The sequence below is a fragment of the Dendrobium catenatum genome, unplaced genomic scaffold (genome assembly GCF_001605985.2).
Source record: "Dendrobium catenatum unplaced genomic scaffold, ASM160598v2 fragScaff_scaffold_361, whole genome shotgun sequence".
Classification (NCBI taxonomy): domain Eukaryota; kingdom Viridiplantae; phylum Streptophyta; class Magnoliopsida; order Asparagales; family Orchidaceae; genus Dendrobium; species Dendrobium catenatum.
In genome coordinates this window covers 422,761-431,589 of record NW_021318823.1, presented here as the reverse complement: position 1 = coordinate 431,589, position 8,829 = coordinate 422,761, and the positions used below count along the sequence as shown (strand labels likewise).

Genomic DNA, 8,829 nt, shown 5'->3' with positions numbered 1-8,829 from the left:
TCTAATATTATCTAGCTCTCTAGATATAGAAACTACATATGTAGTTAAATTGAGAAAGCCTCATATTTATATAGCCACTTTTATAGGGTTTACTCTCTCAAATGGCCATTAAAAAATATTGGTTCCCTTTTCTCTAACAAATTATATGTTTCATTGAAAGGTTTGGACATTAAACAAGCTCTAGCATCTGTATCAATGATTATTCTAAGGGAACCTACAAGACTGTTATAAAATATTTAAATAATAATCTAATTAGTAATGCTTGGTGTGGACACTTTCTAAATAATTCCTTAAATCTCTCCCAATATTCATATATTGATGCTCCATCTAGTTGGGTAAAGGAGGTAATGTTATTCCTAAGTTTTGTTGTCTTGGATGGAGAGGGGGGATACTTGGCAGGAAATTTATGAGCTAAGTCATTCCATGTGGCAATTGAGTCTAGGGTTAAAGAGTCAAATAACATCTTAGCCTTATCCCTTAATGAGAACATAAATAATCTAAGTCTAATGACATTATCGGTGACTTTGTTTTACTTAAATGTAGTACATATCTCCATTAAATTTGTTATATGTAGGTTGGGATCCTCTATAAAGGTTCCCCAAACTGGGAGTTTGATACCATTTGGATGATAGTAGGTTTTAATTCAGAATTGTTATACTTAAAATTTCATCTATTAATGATTTGGTGAATACCCTCAATCATGGGATTTGTACATTCTTTAATTGGTCTAGGTTGGTCATACTCCAAAACTTGATCTGCATTTCCAATTCTTTTTTATGATTTTCTTCTACTTCTTTTTATGATTTTCTAGATTTTCTAATTTTCTTAAGATTTCTTTTTATTTCATAATCAAATACAATTTCTCCTAGATGGTTTCTATTATGCATGGAGTAGTATCACAAATAATATGAAAATATAAATCAAAACAGTTTTGAATAGTTAATAAAAATAAAAAAAACATAATCAAATAATATTGCCAATGCATAATAATTTAAATAAAAATAATGATAAGATTAAATTAACTGTCCATTCAATAATATAAAGTCAATAACAAGATAATTAACTAAGAATCCTTTGCAACAACACCAATAACTTAATAGGAGTACTACTATTAATATTGTTCTTTCTATTATGCTTGCTATATTTTCTTTTCAATCTTATTTTACACATTTATACATGTCAATTGAAGTAATAAAGTAGTGGGTACAGTATCATTCCCATGAGTACTTTGAATTGCACTAAGGTCACTTTATATGAACTAATAAATTTATCTTTAGGTCAAATAAAAAAGGTATGTTAGTAAAAATTAATAGCTATGGTTTCAAAAAGAAAATTATATGTCTAAAGTACTACGAACCTATGATATTTAAAATCTCTTATTTGCAACAGTTAATTTTTCCTACTTTTATTATGAATCACGTCATAATTAGTTCTCATCTCTATCAAGTTCATTGGAGATTTAGCTAAGATTTCTTTCAACTACAAACAACAATGTTAATATCTCCTTAAGATCCCAACCACTATATGGCTATGTATGACAAAATAAGTTTTCAATCCCCTAATTGTTCTTCTACTTCATCAAGGAAGTAAATAACATTATTTTTTAAGTTTATGCAGGGTCTCAACATAAACTAAATGAAGCATCAAGGATTTTAAAGAAGGTTTGAATAATTCATAAAATTATAAATCTAATCTAAATCAAGCATGCTTTCTAAGGTATTATAAGCCCAGAGAAAAAGTTTTAGCCATACATGAAAATTAAACTAAACAAAATATATATACTCCATTTCAATATAAAATCTAAAAGTATAAGAGATAAGCGAGGATAGATATCACCAAAACGACTTTTAAAATATTGACTAGAAACTCCATGCACTCCTTCCTCTCTTCACTCTAGACTCTCCCTAGACTAATACAAAGTAAACATATGGCCAATCCTATCTTGTAACATCAACCTATTACATTAATAATAATCCATCAATTTATAGTGTTTGCAAATAACTGATCAGGTGTCACTGTGCTAACTAGGTAGCACTATGGCATTGTTAAATTGATGTGTCAATTTATAACTCATCACATTGGTTCATAAGTTCAACTATTTGTAACTATCTTCCACCATGTTGCTAAGGTTATTTGACATTGTAGCGCTCCATCCTTAGTGCCTTACTCTCGAATGAATTTCAATTCTCTATCATTATGATGCCAAATTGGTAGTGCTTTTATGCTGAGGTAATTGTAGTACTGCAGTGTTCTATCTATTACAGTAAAATGCTCCCTCAATTTTAGAATTTGTTACTTGTTTCTTACATACAAATGATAAAATTAATTGAAATTTTTATAAAAAAAAAAATAGATGTAATTTTGTTTATATATTTTTTATTTTATCAATGAGGTAGTTGAACCTATTGACCAAGTGTACTTGAGCTTAATCATGGTTAATCTTCCCCTTTAGCTACCACCTATACATTTCAAGTAAGGTGAATGGTAAGGATGCTTCCATTAGCCCATTAAGATAGGAGAAGTATATTACTAATGTAAGAGATAGCATAATCCTATTAGTTAAGTTTACTTAAGCTTAATCATGGTTAAGACTCTTCTAACCCTAATTAATAAGCTTAATCCACAACTAAAGCTATCAATTTGATTTATTTTTATTCCATGATTAAGTAATTAAGGCATTAAATTAAAATAATTTGAGTGTAATCAATCTTCGAATCAATTTAATTTGGGTTTAGATTGAATTAATTAAAGCTTTCAACTTTTGACTCAACCTTAAGTTCGTACAAACTTATGATTTATGGCATTATAATTGGCTAAATTGTAAAAAATAAAAGTTGTGGTAACTTTTGTCATATTTAGAAAGCAATCAAAATCATAAAATTTGAATATGAAATAAAATATTTTCTCTACTAAAGTGACATGGTTTCAATTTCTTTATCCATACATTACTAATGTATGGTTGGATTTACCTTTCATCCAAGTGCACTTGAGCTTAATCATGGTTAATATTCCTCTTTAGCTTTCACTTATCCATTTCAAGTAAGGTGAATGGTGAGGATTCTAGCATGATCCCATTTAAGATAAGATAAGTATATTACTAATCTAATAGATGACTTAATCCTATTAGCTAAGTGTACTTAAGTTAAAAATGGTTAAGATTCTTCTAACCTTAATCAATAGGCTTAATCTAGGGTCAGGGCTATCAAGTTGATTTATTTTTATTTCCATAATTAATTAATTGAGGCATTAGATTAAACTAATTTGAGCATAATCAATCCTTGGCCAAATTTATTTTTGTTTGGATTAAATTAATTGAAGCTTCCACCTTTGTACTCAACCTTAAGTTCATGCAAAATTTATGATTTATAGCGTTATTATGGGCTATAGTGTACAACATAAAGGTTCTAGAAACTTTTTTCATCTTTACAAAGAGATCAAAATCATGCAATTTGAATAAGAAATAAAAGAGCTTTCTTAGTGAAATGGCATAGTTCCAAATACTTTATTTATATTTTATACACAATTCTCACAAAAATTGCAACTTACCATGTAAGAAGTGGATAAAATGGAAAACATTAAAATTGTATAAGATTTTATTATCTTTTAAATAATACCATGATAATAAAATTTTGATAAATATGTGAGTTATGCAAAAGATAGTGACATGGTGTTAGAATTTCTAGATTCATATTTTTTTCTCTCTCTTGTCATAAAAACTGCAACTATGTTAGAATTGGAAAAATGTCAAAGCTTTATATAATTTTACTTGGTTTACATTGATTCCAAGATCATAAAATTATAACAAGGAATAACAAGTTGTTCCCAAAATAGTGACAGGTCATTATTCCTTAAATTGTCTTAAAATGTCAAATGGGTTAACCTGACTTCAAGTGAGATAATTGGTTAAATTTAATTGAGCAATCATGTTACTTGGGTCAATTTAAATTTGATTGAAATGTAAGAATCAATTATAGAGTTAGATTGATTCATTTGAAACAATTTGGTCAAATTAACTTAATTAAAATAAATGGGTCCAATGTTGGTTGACCTTGGTTCAAGTTGACAAATTTAGTAAAATATATCAAATAAAGCATCAATTTGGCTCAATATGAGAGTGATGAATTTACCTAAGTAGTTTGATTCAATCTACTTAATCAAATTAAATCATTTAGCTCAAATGGACTAAGTGGGGGTTTACATTATCCAATTGGGACAAAGTGGGTTAATTTGGTTCACTTTACCTAACCATAAGTATCTATTTAAAAGGATTAGCCAAGGGTAATTTATCCAATTCTTATATCTATATTCTATTGATCAAATTTGATCCTATTTGAAGTGTTTGGCACACCCAAGATGGTGGGTGAATTAGTGTGTCTTTTAAAAAATATGTTGAGATTAGATATGTGGAAGTTTAGATACACCAAAATATAAAACTTTTATGAAATAAAATTCTAGATAAAAATATGCTATCTTTTTAATTTTTTTAATAAATAAAGATTTTTCAAGAATATTCTCTTCAAATATTTAATAATTTTAACACAAAAATCAACCTTGTCAAAATCTTCATATATATGATGTAACTGCAAAAAAAAAAAAAAAGATTACAAATTAAAAATAAATTTATAGTTGTTTGATTTCACAAGAATATCTCAAATCTATTGGTTGCCTCTACTTTGTCAAAATCCCTTTAGGGTTTCTTCTATATTTTATTTTATCAACTCATAAAAATAAGATGGCCAAATCACACAGTACAATTCTAATATCACTTAGTACAATAAACACAATACCCTCAAAATTCTAAAATCATCTCTATTTATTTGGACTTTAGGAAGTAAGTCATATAATATGGCTAGTTCATTTGCTACATCCACTATTCAATAAGTTTATACAATTGGGGATCATGCAAAACTACTTTCTATTTGGTCAAAGTGTATTATATGGTTTGTATATTATGATATTTTCATGATATGTTTTTCATTATTCTCCTACATTAGTGGCCCTTATCTAGCTTATATAAAAAAATTGTCTTATATGATTCATATTATACATTATGATTAGTTTGATTCCAATTTTACCTATTTAAGAAAATAACTAATAAAAGGTTTTTAGTTTAATTATAACTAATCACACGATCAGATTGGTATTTTATAATATAAGTTTTAAAATTTTTATTTTTTTAAATTTTTGTTTATAATATAACTTGATTATTTAAACACTAGAAAAGATATACATGTCATAAAACATGATTTTAGTCATACAATATAACCTATCATTAAACAAGATATTTTAATAAATTAATAATGATATGTTTTTATTATTAACTCTCATGTGTGTGTGCTTGGTTGTTTCATAAATCATATACCTATAAAATACAATAAGACTCAATAAAAAGAAAAAAAAATACAAGTGCTTGTGTCAATTCTCTCCTAATTTTCTTTATAGCTTTTCTTCATTTGATCAACCTAAGTTCACTCATGTGATTTTCATCTAAATAATGCATCTTGTATCATTTGGATTTCAACTCATAATTAATTTGTCATGCTTAACTTATATAAGGTAATATGGGATTCAATGCTATAGTTTAAAGGGGTTTAGCCTACTCTAGTAGTCAATTATGATTAGTTCACATATCACTTAATGATATAAATAATGTCAGAGGTTTGGCCAAATTAACGATCATTTGATTGAAAATCACTAAATGAAATCAAGGATTATGGAGACATTTAAGTTTGGTTTGGTTGTAAGTCAAACATAGGGTGGTCAAATTTTTAATTCAATGGATTCATTAGTTACTTAAATTATAAAAGAAATTTATTGAGCTAATGGGGAAGATATTAAGGGCTTAAACCATGAAAAGAGTCCATTAAAGACCAATTAAGGTTGTGCTTCAAAGATTTGCCTTAAGGATAACTAAATTCAAACCTATCAAGTAGAATGGATTTGATGTTAATGATTAATTGATTAAAGGTTTCCTCCTATATGATTTACTAGATTTAATAGACATTTGTAGTCACCTTAAATTCACATCTATGCTTTTGTAAGATACGTAAGATTTTAAACATGGCTAGATTAAGATTAAACATATGAGATGGGCTTAGAGAATTATAATTGAGACTAAATTAATGAGTGTCTTGTATCATAAATATAAATAATCCTGAGTAGGCTAAGATCACTGACCTAATAAGGTTCAAGTGACCAAAATTAAGCATGATTAGCTTGATTCAATTTGAGGACAACTTGAACTAGTTAGATGTAAGTATCAAGAAGAATATGAAGTACTAAATTCTTTTTATGCCAACACTAGGAATCTATTAAAATTGCTTATAATAAAAATTCATATCCATTAATGCTCAAAAATAAAATAAAATATGTGAAACTCTAGAGATGGAAATAAAAGCCTTCCCTTATGATGTTGCTAAATATATGAACATGGAAAAATGCTTCACCAAATTACAATAAAAGCTTAGTTTATAGCAACCACCAATTTCTAAGGATAAATGAAAAATAGATATATTAAATCCCAAAAAAACATCTCCTAACTAATTAATGAAATATATTAGATTTTATTTTATTATAGGGGATTGAGGATTCAGATGGGTGCAATCTCTTATAATTAAATGCATCCCATGATATCTTAGAGAACTCTCAATTAAATAGCTATGCTTATGTTCTTTATTCAAGGGATAAAGGCATAAGGAATTTAAAAAATGAATTGGTGTTAGACAACATAAGTCTAAACGAGATGTTGATAGGCTAGTTAATTGAATGATAAATATCTAGACTAAGAATCAAAAAGGTTAAAATATTAGGTTCTATTGGAAAGGCTCATAAGCATTAAATATTTATCATAGCCCAATATGATGACACTTAAAAAGTATTAAAAAATAAGGAAAATTTAAGCTAGGGCCTAAATCTCTATAATATTTGATAATCTCTTAATCAACAACAACAATATCATCTAGCCTTAGTCCCGCTATGTGGGTTTGGCTACATGAATCCTTTTTTGCCATTATGTCAAGTTAAAAGTCAATTTCTCATTTAAATATAATACAGAAATATCATTTCTAATATTTTCTAACCAAGTATTTTTAGGTCTACCTCGACCTTTCTTAATACAAGTCAAATCTAATACCTCAACTTTCCTAGCTATGTCATCGGAAGGCCTTCGTTTAATGTGACCAAGTCATCTAAGGTGACTCTCTCTAATCTTATCTTCCACTGGAGCTACTCTAACATTTTCACGTATATACTCATTTCGTATCATATCTCTAAGGGTCAAGCCAATCATCCACCTAAGCATCCTCATCTCTGCATCACTTGACTTAGTATTATGCTTCTCTTTTAATGGCCAAGATTCGGAACCATAAAGAATTGCAGATCTCACCACCATCTTATTGAATTTTCCCTTAAGTTTGAGGGGGACTTTTCTATCGCACAATAAGCCTGATGCATTCCTCCACTTTACCCATCCAACTTAAATTATGCTGATAATATCCCTATCAATTTCACCATCACTCTGAATAGTAGATCCAAGATATCTAAAATGTGTCCTCTTATTAATGATTTCATCGCCCAAAGTCACAATCCTCTCACTAGGTCTATTGCTACTAAAATTACACTCCATATATTCAATTTTAGATCTTCTCAAGTGAAAAACTTTAGACTCTAAAGTTGACCTCCATAATTCAAGTTTACCTTCAACTCCCTTTCTAGTCTTATCAACAAGAAGAATATCATCAGCAAAAAGCATATACCAAGGTACATCCTCTTGCAAATGACTAGTGAGAACATCTATGACTAAAGCAAAAACATATGGACTTAAGGCTAATACTTGATGTAATCCAACAAAAATATGAAAATACTTGGTCAAACCACCTTGTGTTTGAACAAAAGTAATATCTCTCTTGCATACATATCTTTAATGATTTGAAATTAAGCATTATTAACTCCTTTCTTTTCAAGAACTCTCCATAGCACTTTTCTTGGAACTTTATCATATGCTTTCTATAAATCGATAAATATCATACGTAGATCCTCCTTATTCTCTCTATATTTATCCATCAAACCTCTCAATAAATGTATGGCTTCCATAGTAGAACTACCCAGCATGAATCCAAATTGATTTTGAGAAACATTAGTATCATGCCGCAACCTATGCTCCATATCTCGCTCCCATAGTTTTAAAGTATGACACGTTAACTTAATTCCTCTATAATTTGCAAAGTCCTATGCATCACCTTTATTCTTAAAAATAGGAATTAACACACACATTCTCCATAGATTTGGCATCTTTTTAGTCTTCAAAATAGTATTAAAAAGTTTAGTAAGCCAATAAATTCCTTCATCTCCTAAGCATTTCCACATCTCTATTGGAATATCATCAGGTCCAACAGCTTTTCCACACCTAATTTTCTTTAAAGCCTCTCTAACTTTGATTTTACTTATATGCTAATAAAAAAAATTATTTTCATTTAGGGTGATAAAGTCACTAAAGTCAATTGTATTTTCACATTCTTCATTAAAACGTTTAGTAAAATACCTCATCCACCTTTGTTGAATATCATCTTCTAAGAAAAGTACTATTTGATCTTCATCCTTATTACACTTCACTTGAACTAAATTCTTACTACTCCTATCTCTTTGTTTGGCTAACTTATACATTTATCTTAATCATCAAAGAATTATTCAAATTTGGTTTAATTCCATTTTAAGTTCATGAATTATTCATGTGAATTTTTTATATTTAAAGATACATGTGTTGACCTCAATACTAAGTCCATAGTTTAGTCGACTATGCATGATGATAATGACTATTGAAGGTCATGATGT

The 8,829-nt window shown here is 28.4% G+C and overlaps 1 non-coding gene across 1 annotated transcript; it reads left to right on the top strand.

Moving 5' to 3' along the window:
- Window positions 1-258: 258 nt before the first annotated feature.
- LOC114579384 lies at window positions 259-364 on the top strand. The gene has a single exon (XR_003700323.1). It is a non-coding gene; the product is annotated as a small nucleolar RNA R71 (small nucleolar RNA).
- The last annotated feature ends 8,465 nt before the right edge of the window (window positions 365-8,829 follow it).